Below are 21,791 nucleotides of genomic sequence, written 5' to 3'. Positions count from 1 at the left end.
GCAGATTCCTGCACCAAGGACCTTGCAATCTAAACATCACCAGTAGGAGACATGACAAAAAGATCTCTCTTGTTACTCCAGAACCTTATCAACTGATAACACATTATTTCTTAAATAGTTATGATAAAAGGAAGTGAGAAAATCATCACATGGCAGAAATCATACTTGATCTCACTCCTGAGATTGGAGGTTTTTTTATTTGTTTGATTCTTGTATTTTCATTTTGTACTTTTCTCCTGATTGTCCCAAAAGAGAAAGGAAAACAATCTCTATACTTAACCAGCACTGGGGCTTTGGACTTATATTGGCCCTTTCATGAATGTTCTTCTGTGTACATTGGATGTGTTCTCATGAAGAGGCATTTCATATTAAATTATGGAAAAATGGTTGGTAACCTTCAGAAGCCAAGTTTTCAATAGTTCTTCTGACCTATTATGCCATGGAGAATTAACAACTGTGACCTTTTAAATAGACAAGAAATGTCCACAGATCCCCATTGAAAATTTGTCAGTTATTGGCAGGAGGTGGGCATGTCACTCTGGTGTTTAAATTAATTTAATGTGGGGCATGAATATAAAATTATGGAATTGTGCCCTGATTCAATGACTCACCCTAGCTAATCATTCAGTTAATATTTACACAGCAGGCCCATTGCCTATTAAGGGAGGAAAAAACCCTCTTTCCTTTCTGCAAAGCAATGATTTCTTCTGACTTTCCTGAAATAATTAATTTTCAAGTTGGAGGGAAATTAACCAATATAAGATAGGTATTCATTTTCCCTAGGCCACCTGAACATGCTTTGGCTTATGATGCAGAGGAAATAGCCAATGAGTAGCCTGTTAAGTTTGGACCTGAAAGATGGTGCTACTGAATTCTCAGCAAACCACTGTGATTAATTTGCTCAGCATTTTTGACCTCGTAGGACAAATCTAGAAGGTGATGCTGAGGAAATTTTGTTCTACACTGTTGCATGCTGTAGGACTGCATCTTTCCTGTCCTCCCCCATTCCACAATGTTCATGAAACCACTGGATGTTGGCCAGGAATTGAGGACAAGATGTCATCAGTATGCCAAAGATACCCAGCAGTATTTTTCCTTTTCATCTAATCTAGGGCAATGGACATTATAGACAGTTGCCTGGAGCTGATAATGGGATAAAAAAAGGCTAATACACTGATGGCCCATTCCTATCAAGGACTAGTGCTGGCAGTGCTGGCTCAGGCTGCCCCAAAGCCGCCGTAAAGTGCCTACCAGAGCAGGCAAATGATGCAGGGCGTGGAAGAGGGTGGGGCAGGGGGGGGCAGAACAGGGAGGAGATGGGGCATGGGATGGGCAGATTGGGCCTGGGAGGGGGTGGGTTCTGCAGTGGCACCCACTAAATCCAAACCCCCTTTCCAGGCCTATTCCCATGACATGAATCAATGTGGACTTGTGCCAGCCAACCATAGTGGCTGTTGGGGCTTACTCTGGGGTTAAGGGGTTAAATGTCCCCTTACCCCTCAGAAACCTCCAGCAGCCAAAACTCTCCTGCAGGATGCAACGGAGGCTGTGCTGGTGTCAATGCATCACCGCATGGGGGTTTAAGTAGAACCAGGCTGTGAAATTCAGACCAGACAAAATGGGGATGCTGTGGTGTAGCTGACTGTGGAGGAAGTGCTTGGTCTGTTCTGGATGTGATTGCACTCTCCTGTAAGAATCAGGTCCACAGCTGGGGATACTTATCAAGATGTTCCCAATTGTGGATGCTCAAGGACATCCATGACATGCAGTCCTTTCACCCGTTTAGACACATGCTCTGACAGCTGAATGGGTTGATCCAGACAGTTACAATGGAAACAAATGAAATGCAGCTGTGACTCCCCAAAAGTAAATGCATGTGAGACACTTCTCAGTGGGCATAGGGGTGCAGGCAGGAGGTAGTCATTGCATTGAAAAGTTGAGGCAATGAAAGCAGATACAGATACAGAGTGGCAAGCAGGATGCAGTGATTACATAGAAGGGTTGCCTTCAATGGAGACAATACAAACAGGATGTGCATTGGAAAGGTTACATGATTGCATTTAGTGGAGCCAGGATGATGCTCAAGTGGGATTATCTTTGTCATCTCAGGATGTGTGACTGGGAAGGAAAGCACAATCGGGGCCAGTTCTAGGTCAGTTTTTCCCAATTTGACCAAAATGGGCTCTGCTCCTCAGGATACCCTGTACTAGGCCGGTGGATCATGGCACTTGCCTGAGTCTGAGATATCTGTTCTAGGCAGCACTGCGCCAGCCTGGCGGAAGTGACGCTGCCTGGACTGAGCAAGCACTTGCAAAGCTTGCAAAGCACATGTGTCCTTCCTGGTCCCTGAGCCAGGGCTGGCCTTAAGGTGATTTGACCAATTTGGCTGAATATGATCCTGTGACTGGAAGAGCCCCACACTGAGGAAGGAAGCTGAGCACCCGCAGCCAGCAGCTTGCTCTATAACCGACACTCTGGCATGGAATTGTTCTTGCTGATGCATTGCAAGGATAGTGCAGCAAGCGGAACATTACTGCTGGATGGCTCTCTCACCCACCCTCCCTCAAAATCTCACACACACACCGAAGCACCGCCACATGCTTCTGCTACGCTTTGTGCAGTGTGCCATCAGCCCTGGGCTCGCAACTGCCTCTTGTTCTCAAGAGTAGGGGGTCCTGCACAGGGCGGGGGGGGGGCCCTACAAATATGTTTTGCATTGGGCCCTGCAGCTTCTAAGGCCAGCCCTGAACACAATCAAAGGAATTTGAGACTTGGCCTAAGTTTCAACAAAGCAGTGCCCTATTGTCCATTTCATGTGTAGAGATTCCCAGTGAAACAGTTCATAATACAAAACTGGCATCAGTTGGTACTGGCATGCAAGGATGGTGGAATGATATCTGGCAGCAAGATTTATATTGACCCTGATTATAATGTAAGAGCATGGCATAAGCTGAAAATATGATTCTTAACATATTTTTTTTCTTTTCACATCAGCTTCTGAAATTCGAATAGCACTTCAGAATTCTCTTCTTTGATCCTTATAGGGGGTCAGTGCAGCAACCCCTTGGTTTCAGATCTTGAAATAAAAAATCAACCTGAAGCTTAAAAACCTAATAAAGAGATATTAATTTTTAAAATCCTATCATTTTAGAGGGCCTGGTTCACAATTTTTGAATGCATGTGGATAGCAGAATAGTTAAACTGATTCTCCTTCATTAGTTCTGTACATTTACTGGAAGGAAAAAGGGAGAGAGGGGATTAATTCCTCTATATTCTGCAGTAGGAAAGGAAAGAACTTAATGAACTAATGGATCTTTGCCACAACTCCAAACTGCAGTGCATTAGTCTGACTTGCATATTTCATTTGATTCAACTTTTTCATTAAATAGAAAAACAAGCCATTCTACAAACCAATTACTTTGACCCAGTTCAAATGTAACAGCAAACCTTGGTTTATAAGCATTAACCTCAGTCACAAGCTTACTCTTCCTTTACACGAGGGGAGGAGATTTAAGGCTGCCTTTTACAATTGGTGACAAATCATCATGTCTTGTTTCCTCTAAGCTTGAGAATCTGTGGTTTGTTCGAAAGACCACAGTTAGTTAATAAGCCAAGTCAACACCACAGTGGAACAAGGACATTGCCACAAGGACATTCCCACAGCGGAGGGAGGGAAGGAGGGAGCCTCAGAAAGTGACCTATGATATGAGAACAAGGGTGTTATAAGCACGCTCCTACTTTCATCTGCAGAAAATGATGATGGATAGATCAGAGCTAGAGATAAAAAGGGCACCTCAAAGCACAAAACTATACTGTGAGGAATATAGTCAGGAGTTGCCATATGTAAGAACAAGGAGATCAGATTGTGACAGATTCTGCAGCCCATGCAGTGAGTTAAGGATAGCGTAATAGACAGAGCAATTCAAACTGCTATTTGAGCCGGCACAAGCCCTCTATGCCAGCTCCTGAGTGTCGCAAACTTGCCATTAGGCACTTGTGCACCAACTCAGAAGTCAGCTGGGCCAGCACAGAGGCCCGTGAAGGCTGAATATAGCCCCTGCACCACTCAGACGGTAAATTTGTGCTAGCTGGGACAGGCCAGAGCAGGTGATGGGTGATGGGAGGGGGCATTTGGGGGTGGGGGAGGATGGGACAGAAGGTGGATTGGGCCCAGGAGATGGGTGGGATTGGCGGTGGCAGTGTGGGCTGCTCAGATCAAAATTGCTAGTGCACACCTGAGTAACCTCATAGAGCAGGTTGGGACTTGATATGGGGTAAGAGACAAAACATTCCTTACCCTGAAGTGATATCCAGCCTGCTCCTAACCTGCACTAGATATAGTGCAGGCCACTGCAGTCTGCCTGTTCCAGCACAGTTTAGGATTGGGCCCTTACAGAGCAATCCTATGCATGTTTACTCAGAACTTACTCCTAGGTAATTGTGTATAGGACTGCAGCATCAGAGTTCTTTAGTCTTTATCTGGCCTTTGTGATTCAGGGTGCAATCCTAACCAACTTTCCAGCACAGACTTAGCTGCAATGCAGCCCCAAGGTAAGGTAGCAAACATGCCCTTACCTTGGGGAGGCCCCCTTGACTGCCTTCTCACTGCAGGATGCAGTGCATGCCACATTGGCACAGCTATGTCAGTGCTGGAAAGTTGGTTAGGATTGCACCCTCAGTCACACATTATTAAAAAGCAGGTTAGAAATGTTATAATAAATACTAACACGCATATTACATGAAGTGAGGCAAGGCCATGAAAGCAAATGTTTATGCTATGCTATGGGTGTTTATAGCTAAATTAGTTTAAAACAAATTATTGGTTTATATGTTTAGGAAATAGGGAAAATGTCCATATGCTTAGTAGCTTAATAGGGAAAATGTATGCTTAGAACAAATGTTTAAAAAGCCTATATGTTTAGCATGCTTATATGTTCAGAACCAAAAAAAGCATTTTTTTTCTGGTCTCTGTCTGCAAACAGCAGACAGGCTGTAAATTAGCAAAGGAATGTTTCTTGGCAAACTGTCAAGGACTAGATAATGGTTCAGGCTTCAAAGCACTGTTTGTAAGAAGCTGGAATTTCCATCTGTCAAGCTTAATTGCTTGTATGATAAATGAAACTAAACTGAACAGATGAAACCCATGGCAAGAAAAGGCTTTTTGGATTTTAAAATATAATTCAAACAGGCTTTCCCTTTTAAACCAAAATATGCACTGGGAAGAGTTATTTACACCAGAGCATCATAGAAGTGCCAAATAAATTACTAAGTTAGCATGCTTGCATGCCAATAGTTCTTTAATGCCTCAATAATTATAGAGATTGTTTTTTAAAAAATGTAATCAACATATATAATGGCATAGTAATGAATTTTAGCTGTTAGAATAGTTTGATCAAAGCATAAAAATACACAGAAAGGTGAAAAACTATTAAGAAAGACTTACAGCCACAAGTCTGAAAATGCAATCTTGAAAGGCAGATGCCTGGCAAAAGTTAATTAATAGAGTCTGACAGGGAGACACTGGAATGTGGTATAAAGTTACTCCTCAGATAAGACTCTTATCTTAGGCAGAAGCATTCCTAACTGTATCTCCTCTGTAGACTCAAAGTGACAGATTTAGATACATTAATTGGAACTAGGGAGGTACAACTCAAAGACTACTACAAAGATTAGACTACAACTCAGAGACAGATTTACAACTCAGAGAGAGACAGATTTAGATAACAAATAAGGAGTAGCCAGAAAGCAGAATGCACTTGTAATAGTAAATTATATCTCTTGGCACCAAGAAATGATAAAACTAAAGGTTATACACAGGTTAGAAGTGTTTTAATGGGGAGATCTAAGCAGACAGTTTATCTTGTTTGACAGACAGAGATAGAGTTTTTTAAGATACAGACACCAGCTAGACAGGAACAGATAAGAAAGAACATTCCTGAGAAAGTCCCCTAATTAAGCCAAAACATAATGAGAGCCTCTAAGCTGACAGAAAAAGCTGAATTTAGTTAGAAAAGTCTCTTAGAATCCTTTTTACAATAAGAGTTTAGTTTGTCCTGTATTGAATAAATGAAATTACACCACTATACAGATCACTTATAGAGAATTACACATGGAATAAAGGAAAGACCAAAGGGCTTAGTTTAAATAGAGGTTGGCAGAAAGCCCACAGTGATTGACGAGACAAGACAGAAAGGAATTTAGAAAGATAGCACTAGTAGCTCATGCCAAGGTCAGGCCAGTGAGGAATGGCAAATGATAATTGCAAAGGACATGCCAAAAACAAGTACTGAATAATTGAGTAAAGAGTGCTATCTAGTAGTTGTTGGAAACAATGTTTTCTATATGTCTCAGTGTATGTATTTGCCTTATTTAGAGTCTGTAACTTGAAACCAACCAATCAAATGCTTGTAAAGTTATCTCTAGCCAACCCTGAGAAAGCCCCCATCTCTGATGTCACACACCAGCCAATGAGAAGTGTAAGACTCTTCAAACAAAGGAGCCAGAATCAAATATAAGTGAGAGGCTCACACTGGAAAATTGCTTTTCTCTGAGGGCTCTGAGAGTTCCCACATGGCTCTCATTGCTCTCTTCGCTTTGGACAGGAGTCCCTGAGAAGCCATTGCTGGCAACGAAATAAAGCTTGCAGACGATCACCGCTCTTGCCTGCTGAGTTTGCTTTTGAACTTTGCTCTTGACCTTGCAACATAAGCAGTGTGAAAAAAATCCAGTGGCCTGTTTCATTGCTGCAAAGCAGCACTGGGTCAGGGTGATTTGGTGTGGCAAAGCAGTGGCAGTGATATTTAACCCTTCCTCAATCTATGACTCAGTTTGCATAACTAGCAAGCAATTGCATAATATGCAGATTGAACCACCCAGCTTTGAGGAACTGGAATATTACAACTCTTGAGTTTCCCACAAGTAATCACATCCAGGTAGCAAAAAGGCCTTATAGAAAAATGATCTTTGGCTGCTTCAGAACTCTTGTCTCTCCCTTCCACTGAAACCAGCTATCTATTGCAAATTGCAAAGCACTAACTTTCATTCCTATACTATCGGAGGGTAAAGAAAATGAAGAGAACATTTTTTGGTAAAGGTGGTTCAGACTTCTTGAAGAAAACAATGTTCTTTCTAAATGCCATTGCAATGATTTATTTTAGGATAATAGATAGTATTTGACCACAGTGGCCTTCAAAACCAGCAATTAAACTGCAATTGCAGTGTTCTCCTAATAAATTTCTAACCTTGTGCTCTCTGCATTATATTATGGCCTAGTCAATTACAGAATTATGTGGCATTCACTAGAGAACATGCAGTAAATAACTTAGGTCTGTTGTGTGCTTGTTGTTCAACAGCCTTTATAAACTTTTCAGTACACATAACTGAGGGCCTTGTCTCTTTTCTTAGGACCCAATCCTACCCAACTCTTCAGTTCCGATGCAGTAGCAATGCAGCCAAAGGGAACAAGGAAACAAATGTTATCTTACCTTGAGGAGGCTTCCATGACTGCCCCCCCCAAACCTCAGGATGCAGCACATTCCCCAATGGCGCAGCTGCATCAGCCCTGGAAGATCAGATAGGATTGGGTCCTTAATCTGCTACATCTCATCCCTCATAGCTATACTTCCTTACAGGTGGATGCATTATATTTAGAGGTGTTTGTTTCCGGTAAGTAAATTAGGAATACATTCAAAGTCTTACCAAACACAATGGGCTTACTTCTGAGTAAAATAAATAACACTCTTTTCAGAAGCCTCTAAAATACTGCATGTTCAACCAGATAAAGACAAGACGTACTTCATTAGTATGATGCTTCTCTTTCTAGAAAATTCTCTACCCACTGCCTACCATGTTCTGGTCAGGGGAGGGCACCGGGACGCAGATTGTGTCTTGTGTGCTCCCTGTGGCATTTGGTGGGCCACTGTGAGATATAGGAAGCTGGACTAGATGGGTCTTTGGCCTGATCCAGCGGGGCTCTTCTTATGTTCTTATGCTTTGAAGCTGTAGCCCAATCCTATCCTCCTCCGCCCTCCCGCTAGTGCAGCTGTGCCAATAGGACATGAGTTGTATCCAGTGGGGGAGCAGATAAGGAGGATTCAGACAGGAAAGGGTATTGAAAACCATGGAGGGGAATAGGATCTGGTGCTCATCTTTGCCGCTGGATCCACTCCTTCCCACTCTCCCCGCCCTTCATTCTGCCACTGCCCACCCAGTTTTGCCCCCTCACTGCCCTTATTCCATCATCCCCACCCCTCCCACCTCCCTCAATATCCTACCTGCCTTGGCGTGTCCAGCACACTTCTCTGGCATGCATGGGAAGACTCTGGCCTTCCTGCTGGCATTCTGGGAGTGTTCTGCTTTGCACATTGCCAGAGCATCTTTTGCAGCAGCAGATAAAGTGGATAGCACTGGTGGAAATCTAATTCTGCCCGCATTACAAGCCCATAGGATTGGGCGGAAAGTCTATGCAAAAGAAATTTATCCAGTATTCTTGAGGCTTCCAGTCAATGACCCTAGCATGCCCAGTGACACAATTTTGGCTGTCAGCCTAGGAAGTCTCTGTTCAAATCCCAGAGGGATTGGTTCAAATCCCAGCCTAGGAAGCCTCTGTTCAAATCCCAGACAGTAGCGGAGTGGTCCTTAGTCCTCTGCTTTTCACATGGGAGTTATACTGATCCACCTCACATGTTTGCTATGAGGTTGATTGAGGGGGGAAAAAATGTCCTGTTCTGAGATTTTAGGAAGGAATGTGATATATCCAAAGAACAGTGCCTGGTACAGGAATTGCAGTTTATGTGCAAAAGAAGCCTAACATTTGCTCAAATCATATTGCATGTCTATCTAAAGTGTCACATTCATCCCAACTCTGTGAATAAATACATTTCAGTTTGCTGGAGGAAATCTCATCTACACTTAATGCAAGTGACAGGAACATGCCAAAATAACTTGGCTCACATCAAAGGACCATCCTGTCTACATCCTTTCTCTGCTGACCAGCCATGCTTCTGAGAAACTGACAGCAGAACAATGTGGAGATAGCAATCCCTATGGTTAAACAAAGCAATCCCTATGGTTAAACAAAAGCCTCCAGCTTTTGAAAATCAAAGATATACAGGTCATGCCTCATTATCCACTGGGGTTCCGTTCTGGAACCCTCAGTGGATTAAAAAAATCAGTGGATACCAAACCAGTGGAAAAATAACTTTAAAGACCTACTTCCAGATTTGTTGCTCCAGAATGCATCAACATAGATACCATACTGCATTCAGCAACTAAATGGGGTGAATAATGAATGAATGAAATTATAATTATTTAACAGCAAAAGGGGGGGGGGAAACTAGATTTTGGTGGTTTTTTGTTGTTACAAGGCATTTAAATGTGGACCTCGGTATCAGTGGAGAGTCAAATCAGTGGATACCAAATCAGTGGATAACAAGATCCCACCTGTACTAAGCTAGTGGCTATAACCACCATCTTGCACTGGTGAATGATAGCTCCTTGGCAATATGTTCAGTGGAATAAATTATTAGTAGATTAAGGACAGATTAAGGCAGGAGGTCTGGTCTAGAGGGTAGAGCCTCCGTTTGCCTGAAGATAACACCCACAGGTTGCCAGTTTGAGGCCACCAGCACTGTGAATGGTGAGACCTTGAAGCTGCTGACAAGCCGAGTCGAGTTATTCCACCTGCTCTTTGGTGTGAGCGAAGAAGTGTCTTGGCTGCCCTCCATGTGAGAGATGAAGGAGCTGCTTGTCAGCTTGCATGGGAGGAAACTGGAGGCCAGAATGTGATACCAAATCAGAAAGATCCATCTGAAATGTTGCGGTTCTTGAAAGATAGAACCTTTCTTCAATTGTAAAAATCCCTACAGGGATTTAGAACAGCCTGCCTTTGTAAACCGCCTTGAATGAAGTCTGAGGAGAAATCTGATGACCAAGAAAGGCGGTATATAAATACCTGTATAATAATAATAATAATAATAATAATAATAATAATAATAATAATAATAATAATTATTATTATTATTATTATTATTATTATTATTATTATTTTATTTATGAGAGCCTGTTTATTGAACAAGACTTCAAAACTGTGTATTAAAATCTAGAAAGCGAATCCTTTGACAAATATAAAAATGAACGTTACCTATAATATTATTATTATAATTGTATTAATTGCTCCTATGCATTCCCATAGTTTTATTTTTTAACTTTTATTATCAACATACAGAAGTAGAAAATTACTAAACAGTTCAAAAGAAAAGTACAAGATTACACAATACACGAAATGCCTGTAATAGATGCCTGTGAAAATTATATCAATTACATACAAAAAAGAAAGTGCTATATTTCGCTCTTTGTGCTGATCAGAATGAAACAGGTAGGTCATTTATAAAGGAACAAGAGCATATTAAGTGTCATGCACACACACACACACACACACACATTCAGAGTGAATGGAAAAAGTTCAAACAGAGGTAATAACAGGCACTGAAATGTAGAAGCAAACTCAAGATAGCAAAACCCAATGCACCTACTTAGACATGAAACCCACCTAGAAAGCATTTACTTTGTTGCAGTTCCTTTACTGAGCTCCAGAGGTGGAAGGGTTGTAGGGTCAGGTAGCAATGTCTAAGTAACCATTGTGCCGGAACAGAACATACCCGGATTCAAGCTACCCAGCTTCAGATGGGATTTTGAAGGCTCAGGATTTTACCTTTCTGACTGGCCAATCCAAAGGTAACAAACCTAAAGTCAGGTCCTTGAACTTCATCTTGGCCATGGTCAGGTAGACAGACTTGACACCACACAGGTGAGAGCACTGGTGAGAGCAATGCCTTGGCCATTGCTTCCCCTAGGTCAGATTGTTTGGCATGCTTAATACATGCCGCCTTTCTGGTGGACATGCAAGTTACCAAGGTCAAAATGAAGAAGCTGGCAGGGGGAACTTGTCCAAGCCACCACTGTGGTACACACACACAGGGGCTTATTTATCAGAGTGCAGGGCCCACATTCATCACAATTTTTTTTAAAAGAATAAAAGTATTTTAAGAAATCAGTAACATTTGTTCAGAGTTATAAGCAATAGGTAATCAATGTTTTTGGTAAAGGCTTCCACTTAAACATACTATTAAAAAAATGTGGATTCAGCCCTTTTTAACATAATTTTCCCCTCACCCTTTGGGCATTGCCACTAGAACATTTCCAATAATGCAGAAATATACTAACTAGTATGTTCTCTGTGCATTTATAAATGCCTTTGTCTGGCAGCATCTTCAAAGCACAAGCCAATTCTGAGTTAAACAAATTATTTCAAAGCGATGTTGGCACAAGAACAGATTGTACAAGTCTTGCAGAGGCAGCATTATGGCTTCCTGTTCCAGCCAGCAAAACCGTGGTGTGATGATACAGCGGCTTTATATTTTTTTAAGATATCTGGCAAGAGGATTGATGGTTCTTCACAGTCATAGATACACCTATCACCCAGAAACATAGCATTAAATTCTAAATTAGGAAATTCTAAATTAGCTGATGACATATTTCACACAGGGAGCTCTTGACTCTCATCTTTCCATAATTTGCACATAATTTTGCCAACTGACCAACTGACCAAGAAAAAAAATGGCCTCACTTCTTTGTCTAACTGCAGCTTGATCTTGATCTTCAGAAATCAACAGATAAGGCCTTTTATAGAGATAAGCACAATCACCTGCTAATGTCAGACTGCTGTTAAAGTACAGGAAAAGAAGCCAATTCAGAAACAAATTGGCAACCCCAGGGTGCTTGAAAACATCCCTGTTTCTTCAGTTCCAGGCAGGCACAATAGGCAAGAGGTTTCCTGAGTTCCTGTTGGGCTGGCAAAGTTAGCTGGTCAGTTGTGTTTGTCTTGGTGGGTCAGGGCTGGCCCAAGACATCTTGAAGAGGAAATGCCGAGAAGGTTCTCCAGCCTAGTATTCTTCCACTCCACCCCATCTTCCTTTTCCAGTCTAAGGAATAGAAGGAAGAAGAGACACAGTGGAGATCAGTGGGTGGATGGTGCCTGTGGCGACAGCTTTAGTTGGCCTCATGGTTGGGCCAGCCCTGCGTGGGTCACAAGTTGGCCAGGTTCCATGCATTGAAAAACAAACACTAGCAATGTGTTTCATGTTTCTGCACTAAATAGCAGCTGTGGGCCCCCTGATCCTGATCAGGGCGGTGGTGGGAGAGGGCTATAACACTTCTCCCATGCTACTGTTTGACCTGGGAGGAAAGCTCCCATTGCTCACACCAATAGAGGTTCTTCTCCTGAGTCAAATAGCTGGGAGGTGTGGGTGGGTTAAAAACACATTCCCATGGACCTAATCCAGATTCCTATTCAAGCCCTGCAACTGCTGTTCAGCACAGAAAAATGAAGCATGTCATTAGCATACTGTGTAATTTGGCCCTGAGAGCTGAGCAGGAAATGCCACTTTGTGATGGGCAAAATGGTCTTGCAAAAGAACCAAAACTGTTTATCACCAAATACCTACAAAAGAAAAAAAAGCAACTGGTGCTTCAGGTAGTATTTTATCTTCCCGAACATACCTCACTGATATTTTTTCCACACTGATTTCTAGCATGAAACTGCTAGTCTTCTGGTAAATCAAGCACTTGCCTAGGAGAAATGGAAGACCCAGTTGCAAACCTGATCCAGTATCAATTCTGGGCCAGGAGATCATTTGTCTCCAAATGATCCAACTGATAACTAATAATTCAGTAAGAGCAGCAAGCCAGAATTAATTCAGTAATATTCTTTCTGTCTCAGAATGGCTGCAAAAATTATTGAAATCAGAAAAAAAATTAGCCCTTCTTAGAGAGAAGAGAGAAAAGAAGCAAAAAGGGATAACCTGTACAATAATTCTGGATAATGCATTATTGCCAAAAGAATTTTGAATTACATTTTATGTGATGTGAAGGATTTGCTGTTGTATAATCTGAAATGGTTCTGATGGAGTAAATGCATTTAGTAATTAAAACAAGACAATTGTCATGTTTTCTTTCTTTCTTTTCTTTCTTTCCTGTACTACTTTTTGTATTTTCTTTAGCAAAAATACATCTTAATATAGATGGGTGAGTGTGTGTGCGTATGTGTTTTGAATGTTTTCATTTGAATGTTTTCATCTGCATATTCATTAGGCAATCACTTTTTAAAAAGATTGTATTAAAACCATCCCATGCAAAGTATATAAAGATCAGTCGTAGTTGATTTCCCCAGACAGACAATTCCATGGACAGGTAGGGAAGGGCTAGAGTTCAGAGGCAGACATGTGCTTGATAGCTCCTGCTTTGCATATATATAAATCTCAGTTCAATCCTAGTGGTGTCTCCAGGTAGGGTTGGGAAAGCTTCTCATCAGAAACTCTGCATATTGTCAATGTGTACGATACTGACCTAGATGTACCAAAGATTTGACTTAGTATAAATGAACATCAACAGAATAGACCCAGAGCATGGCACAGTAATGAGACTGGGACAGTCACAACACTTTAGCCAGTAGTTCTTTGTAGCCCAAATAGAGTATGCTGCAATATTGTTATACTACTTCATCACAACCTATGCTGGGCTGGTAATAGTCTGCAATTTGGGATCTAGCCAAGATCTTGGGAATCACAGAAATATTGCCATAGGATTCTCACAGTTCCAAGCACCATTGTTTTTTAGAGCTGAGCTGGTGTAATTTGCTCAAGTTCAAGAATGTAGAGGTGTTGTTGTTGTTAACAATAATAACAATAGTGTTCATATATCGCTTTTTAACAAAAAAAAGTTCACAAAGCGGCTTTCAGAGCAAATCAAATTACTAGATAGATACTTTATTAACGGTCATCCGAGCAGCTAATCACAAAACACAACAAAATACACAAAATTTAAAACCAACATCCCTTTCCACATATATAAAATCATAAAAGCATCAATTTGTACTCTCAGTTTTCTTTCTTATCAACTGTGCAGCATGGCAGAAACGGGCCACCCTGAGCAATATATCAGGATTTACATCGGATAGCAGAAAAGCAAGCTGCTCCTCCACCTGCATCCCCGTTACAGCACCAAAGATTGGGGAAATAAATTTCGATTGCAAATTATCATAATTTGGACATTGCAGAATAATGTGGGCAGTTGTCTCCACCACATTATTATGGCAGGGGCACAGTCTCTCTGAATAAGGACGCCTTGCGTAACGTCCCAAAAGAACTGCTGATAGGAGTGCATTGCACCTGGCTTTAGTAAAAGCAATCCTGAATTTTGGAATAACGATGTTATAAAAATATCTGGCAGGAGAAAGCATAAGAGCTTGATCCCCAAGAAAAACATATGTAGAAAGTCTGGCTCTCGCAGATCTCATTTCAAGATCCACCAGCCTCTGATGCAAAATTTCTTTTGCATCTCCCGGGCTCATCATTGTTAAAGACTCAGGGGAAAGATCGCAAAGATTAAAGTAGTCCAGGCACCTCTTTTCCCAGGAGCCTAAATCAAATTACTAAATGGCTCTCTGTCTCAAGAAGGCTCACAATCTAAAAAGATGAGGAAGAGACACCAGCAAACAGCCATTAGAAAAGACACTGCACTGGGGTGAAGAGGGACACTTACTCTCCCTCTGCTAAATATAAGAGAAGCATCACTTGAAAAAGTGCCGCTTTGCCCCACGCCTAGTTAGCAGTACAACATGGAAAGTGCACAGAAACCATTCAATACAACTGAGAAGAGTAACCCCTGACCAAGTTGCTGGTCTAATTTCACCCTAAACTGCTTGATTTCCACCATAATCTGTTGTATTCTGGTGAGGAATGTGCTTGGCTGGCTGCTGTCATTACAGTTAGTGTTCAGGTGTATAGCTGTATGCGATGAGCTTCTCAGAGCTTTCCCTATCATGTTGCTGCCCAGGTCAGTGTGTCTAGGGCTGCCGGAGTTACATATAAAAGCATCAGTGAATGGAGTCAAACATCTGCTCACTGTCTATATCTCACAATAGAGAAGAACGGCGGTGATTTGAAACACCATTGCAACTTTTTGTTTCTAGTGAAACAAGCCAGCTAACTTTACAAGATGAAAAACTAGACAGAAGAATAATGAAGTCATTGATTGGTTCTGAACTCTATTCCATGACTCTGCTTCTGGGAATTTCAGATAACTGTTTATCACATAAGCCCCTGAAGTTCCAATTACGCTTAAAGATGCAAAGTTTATTGGGTTTTGTCCTAATTTTGTTATCAACAATGTTCTACAAGCCACTGTTTGTATAATAGGATTGGAACCAAATTATAGAATGTTCTTTCCCTTTATCCACTTCTTCTTCTACATGCATAAATGTGAACAGTCACATAAACATCTCTCTTTATTCTGAGTACAACACCCATGTTGACACCTTTGATCTAAATTCTTCTGATTTAAACAAGAATGTATATCTGAGTCCTGCTTCAACCTAAAAGCATTCTGTGACTTAGGTTCAGAATATACACTGCATGGAATTCAGTGGTGCTTCCTTCCATATTTCTTCCAACCCAAAGCAGTTTGGGCAGCCTTTGAGTTGGAATGAAGGAAAGGGGAATGAAGATAAGCTATTTACAGCCCACTTCTGAGCTGCCTGGTGCACAGAGGAGCAGCAGTGTCAAAATAGCTACTGCTGCATCCTATGGGCTTCAGGCAGCTGCTGGCATCTCCTTGGGGAGTGTGGAAAGAAAGTGTGGAAAGTGTGTACAACTTATTTATTTACTGATTCAATCAATTAACCAATCAAATTTATATCCTGGTTTAGGGCCCTCAAGGTGGCTTACAAAATAATATAATACAATAACGGATAAAACAATGCTAAAACATTAATGTAAAAATAATTAAAACCACAAAACAATTAAAATAATAAGACAAATAAGCTCAATTGGATCACAGTTAAAATGATTTCATAAAAAGCAGCAGCCCCGCTCCCCCAATATCAGCATTTTAAATCTTACCTAAATAAAAAAGTCTTGAGGTTCAGCCAAAAGGACACCAAAGAGGGAGCTCAATTACAGAGGGAGGGAATTCCACAGATGGGGCACCGCCACCAAGAAGGCCCTATTTCTTGCTGCCATCCCCCTCACCTCTACTGGTCGTGGCACAGTTGGAAGGACCCCCTCTGATGACCTGAGAGGACAGGTAGGATTATACGGAAGGAGGCAACGGCCCAACTGAGTCAAACAGGCAAGTCCCAGCAACCACATGGGCAGCCGTGTTCTGCGCTAGTTACAGTCTCCAGACCATCTTCAGAGGCCGCCCCAAGTTCCTTTTTTCTCTTCAGGCTTACATCTTTTCCTTTTGTTCACTAACTCCCCCATACTTGCTGGAACCTGCTGGAGGGAAGTCAGACAGTGTGTGTAGATTGCTGATAGAAGCATCATTTCTGTCTCCCCCCTTCTCTCCCTCTTCTTTTACATCTTTATTAGTACTGCACAGAAAGACACAACAACTTAAGGAAGTTTAATAAGGATAAGGTACTTCTCCCAGCTTCAATTCTTTGCATGCTCAGGTAGGGATGGAATTTCTAGGAACAGACACAACAACTGCAGTGCTGGTGCTGGGTGTCGCACATGTGTTATAATGTGCTGGGTGTTGCAAACACCCAGGGATTAACTGGCAGCAGCGGGGAGTCCTGCACGGCCCCACGATGCCACAGTCAGAGCCCCAGCTGCCAGCACTGAGCGGCATAGGGCCATGGGGGAAGCATTCCTGGGCATGGGGAGGGTGGGGAGATAGGCCTGAGAGGAGTGGGACCAGTGGGGGCCTTCTCCACCAAATTCTATCCTCCCTGCCAATCTTGAAAACAAAATAGCTGGTGTAGACTTGAGAAGCCTTATTGAACAGCTGAAAACAAACAGGCAGCCCAGTCCTAAACTGCATGGCTTACACTGCATCCTATGCAGCTTAGGAGGGGGAGAATATAGCGCATCTTATTGTGCAATCCTTGGGGGTAAGGGGATATTTTTCTCCTTACCCCAGGTAAAGCCTTAGCCACCCCATGTGGCTTCTTGAATCCACACCGGCTAAGCAGCCAGTTTGGACTGCACCATAAGATGCACTATATTCTACAGAGAACAGCAACAACAAGAAACACCCTGGATTTTCTACCTGCCCAAAACATCTTGCCCCATCTCAAATGTGGTGATCCAATTGTGACTCGTGAATCTTTCTTAAAGCGCAATCCAAACCGACGCTGGAGCAGGCAAGCCAGGAGGCTTGCGCTGCATCGAAGGCAGGTTTGGGGCCAACAGTGGTTCAGCCAGAGGCAAGGGGAAACTCTTCCCCTTAACCCTGGGTAAGGGCTGCTGGCATCAATGGGTCTCTTCAGACCTGCGCCACCTCTAGAGTTAGCGCAAGTCCGAGAAGACCGGAGCGGCTTCAAGTCACTCCGTTCTCCCCAGGGACAGGGGTTGGGATCCAGCATAACTGCCGGGTCCCAGCCTCGCCTCTGGTTCCCCACCTGCCCGCCCCTGGGGCCACCCATCGCCTGCCCTCCCCCCGCTCAGAAATGCCTCCTTCCCTCCTCCTCCCCACCCCCTATGCCTATCTTTGCTGCTTGCGTTAGTGCCAGTGCGCCAAAACAAGCGGCTGCGGGGAAGCTGCCGCAGGGGCTTCTGTCAGCCTCCGTGCACCAGCACATCTAGATGTGCCGACACAGCTTCTTCCCACAGAGGAATCCAGGGTTTGGATTGCGCCCTTAGAGCTTTAATGCAAGCCTGTCACATCCAGTTACAGTTATTTCACATGCTTCCTAGTTTGTTCAAATGGGAAACATTTCTCTATTTGCAATAATGTTTGTTCATGTTGATAGGTCCTGTAATGAGGCACTAGAAGGATCCCAAAGACAAGGGATGCATCCAAGCATAACAGCAGACGTGGCAGCATGAGACGCATAGGCTCAGGCTTGCATGCTTGTTCACTCCACACTGTGGGGTGGGGGAAGTCCTGTGGGAAATCATGTTTGGCTCATATCAGACATTGCAACAAACAGTAATGCTTCTCCTTGGTAATGTTTATAATGTTGGTATTTCTGGTTTGCGGTACTATTCCGTCCATACACCTGCAGAGACATATGGTTAAATTTCTCCAGACCAAGATTCAGCACACTCTATTTCTAGCACACTCACTGTCCTTGCAGGATTGTCATTGAATTGTCTTCTGTAAATCATGGTGGTATTAATGGTCTTAATACTCCACGGTGACCTACAACACGAAATTAAAGATATTTAAGCAATAAATCACTCCATTCATTAATTATTCTTGACATAATGATGATTATTCTAATAAAATATCCTGTTCTCCAGCATTTTATATCTGCAATATATTCAGAATAAGCAAGAGTTTAGAGACATTAATTATAATCTATCTGTATTACAAATTGCTTGACTTCCTACAGTTAAGACCCTTTGAACCTACCTGTGATAACATGCATCAGATTAAGCATTAAAACTCTCCACCATGCAGAAGCAAAGGACATCTTAATAATCACACCCTCCTATATCCAATCATACAACGCCATAGAATGCCAAGTTATGAACTCAGCCTTGTGTGTATGTGTCCTTGGGCAGCTTGAAAGATTTACAGCTAAAATCTTACAAGGAGCACTCCCCAGCTTTGCACAGACTCTTTCACAGGGACTTCCCATCCGGAATAGACTGGATCCCCAGGCCAAGATCAGCTCTGATATGAAGCCCAACTCCAAAGACTCAAATACAATCAGGAACATATTTGCACCAAATTGCCAGTGTATTTTTAGGGTACCTTCTGAAGTTTGAACCTCACCAGAAGTATAGGTCTTGTATGATTGCTTTTGGTGCCTTGCAAGACAAATGCCTCGCGCAACGAAAAACTTGCAAGACGAAAGCATTTTGCAATTTTTTGGTGACTCGCAAGATGAATTTTTCTATGGCCGTGCTTCGCAAGATGAATTTTTTTGCAAATTTTTTTTGTTTGTTTGCAGTTTGCAGTGATGCCTCGCAAGACGAAATTTTCGCAATACGAAACGACTCGCGGAACGAATTAATTTCGTCTTGCGAGAGATCTATTCTGATGTGTTCAGTACAGGCTGAGTCATATTGTTTGCGAGGGTTCTGTTCCAGACGGTGGATGGTAAAAGACGCACTAAAGCAAAATCAATTTTAAAAAATAAGGGCGCAATCCTAACCTGCACTGGAACAGCAAGCCAAGAGGCTTGCGCTATATCCAGCACAGGTATGTGGCCACAAGCAGCTCAGCCAGAGGCAAGGGGAAACATTTCCCCTTACCTCCGGGTAAAGGCTGCTTGCACCTATGGGTCTCCTCAAACTTGCGCCTCCTCTTGAGGTGGTAAAAGGTAACCTTATGGCACATTTGAGACCCTCCTGGGCCGGCACAAGTGAGTTGCGTCGGCCCAAACCCGGGTCAGGATTGTGCCCAAAGTCCCTTTACTCCAGTGATTTAAAGACAGCCTTGCTGACCTTTTGTAATGCACACAATCAGTCCCTCTCCAGGGGCTTAGGCTTCACTAGGAGGCAGCAATCCCTCCCTTCACCAGAAGCCTTCACCACCAGTAAGGGGGAAAGAATGGAGAAGGTGATACCGTAGATACTCACGTCTTTTTTGCCAAGTAATCAAGCTCCAATTCTCACTTCGCCTTATCTCCGGGTCAAACAGAGGGCAGAGCCTTTCAGGGCAGAGATCCGTTTTACAGCAACTGGGAAATTCCAGCCGAAGTTCACCTTTAAATCTCCTTCCTTCTGCTGCAGCCTGGTTCTGGTTCTGCTTGGCAAATGCTTGCAAAGCAAGTCTGTTTTTGGAAACACCAGGATGGGACCCTCCTTCCCAGGCTACAATTCAGTGCACCATTACTTAAGAATAACACCCATGGAAAGCAGTGGGTCTGCTTCTGAGTAAAAAGGGCTGCAAATATATGCTGCTGCATCTCTCTGCTGTGAATTGCACACTCCCAGTTATGTGTTATGGGTTGTATGTTGTACATAGAGCTTCTGGCTTAACACCAGACCCCTTAAAGGTGGATTTGATTCATGGTTCTCCTGTAGTGGTTCCCGACCTTTTTCACTTGCATATCCCTTGGCAGCCCATTTCCATAAATTGTACCCTTCCTATTAGCAAAATGTTTGTAATTAATAATACAAGCCCTCATCTCCCCCTCTGCCATTTAGCCTTCGTTCAGTTGCTGGGGGAAGGGAGGGGTTTGCCTTGTGCCTGGAGAGAGAATGATTGGTGGATTGTCAGCCAGCTGCCCTCTCGCAGATTATTAAACCCGTTTTCCTTTAATTTAAAGGGCACTTCTCATCACAGATAGAAAAATCTGTGAATAATTAGGTTATACCTGCAGCACTTGTATGACTGTCTCTCTACAACAGTAAAAAGCAGTTTTTTAAACTGTGATTTTAAAGGGGTGCATTTTTCCCCTTCTCCAGGGATCAGCACATTCCTTCCCATTTGCAGTGGCCATTTGTGTTGAATCAAATCCGTGTATAAAAAATCCGTATATAACAATGTTGGACCTGTATATCTGTCTTTGCTTGTACAAGTGAGTCTGGATCAAGTGGTTGAGTTGCTTAGTCCCATACCCCTCAATACACCAGAGGTTCTGGGAGCAGCTTTGAGACCAAGATATTTCCACTTCCCACTGTGATCAAGATCCCATGAAGCATAGCCAAGATGAAAACAATGCCAAGATTCCTATCGCCAGAGATCTCTTTATTGCCATGCAAAACTGTTTTATGATGTTCATATAATGATGGTATTAAAAAATCTGCTTCAGAGAATAAAGGAGTTTACCCTTGCAATAACAGGAAAAAAAAGCACTCAGGATATACAGTCCAATGATTCCCAGCAAGCTCTTGTTTAATAACGTATCATAGTGATTACTTTGGTTGGTGCATCCCATTATTAAATCATACATTCCTTAGATCCTAGATGTCTCCTGCTGCTAGATGCCACCCAAATGATTTGTCTTATGAAGCTACCCCGGAGACCAGGGAGTTCTACTCAGTTTCTATTTGCATTTTCTAAATCCCAGCAGCCTCGTAAGAAGTTTTGAAGAAGCTTTTTGTTCCTTTGCCAAATGTTTATCAAAATTTATCAAAATATATTAAAATTCTCTTGGGTCATGTTTAAAATGAAACAAGATAAATCCATAATTTCAAGGGATTGGTCCTTCAAGATAAGGGCATTTTAATGTCTTTTTTCCTTTGGAAACTAATCTGAAGGGCAGTTGAAAATCATATAGAAAAGCACACAATTTTGGAGTCCATTTCCAATTCCATATTCCACTCCTAAAAGCCCCAGAAGAATCACCAAATAGAATGATTTCTCTTTCAAGTAATTTGTGGAACTCCTTGCCACAGAATGTGGTGATGGCACCTGGTCTATATGCCTTTAAAAGGTTATTGAACAGATTTGCTGAATAAAAGTTTGTCACAGGCTACAGACCATGATGACTAGATGCAGCCTTTGGGATTTAGAGGTAGTCTATCTCTGAATGCCAGATGCAAGGGAATGACAGCAGGATACAAGAATCTTGTTGTCTTTTCTGCTCCCAGAGGCATCTTATGAGCTACTATAAGATATAGAAAACTGGACCAGATGGGCCCTGAACCTGTTCCAGTAAGGCTCTTATGTTCTTCTGTAATGGTTCTCAAATGTTTCTCCTTCTGCTATGTCTTACTTTCACCTCTTATCTACTCAGTAATATTCCTTTAGTTGATACAGTACTAGTTGGATGAAGATTTGGAATAATTCATTAACAGCAAGAATTCTGAAGAGCTGCCTGTCCCTGTGGT

Source organism: Tiliqua scincoides, chromosome 3, assembly GCF_035046505.1.
Source record: "Tiliqua scincoides isolate rTilSci1 chromosome 3, rTilSci1.hap2, whole genome shotgun sequence".
NCBI classification, from domain to species: Eukaryota; Metazoa; Chordata; class Lepidosauria; order Squamata; family Scincidae; genus Tiliqua; species Tiliqua scincoides.
This window is presented reverse-complemented; position numbering follows the sequence as displayed.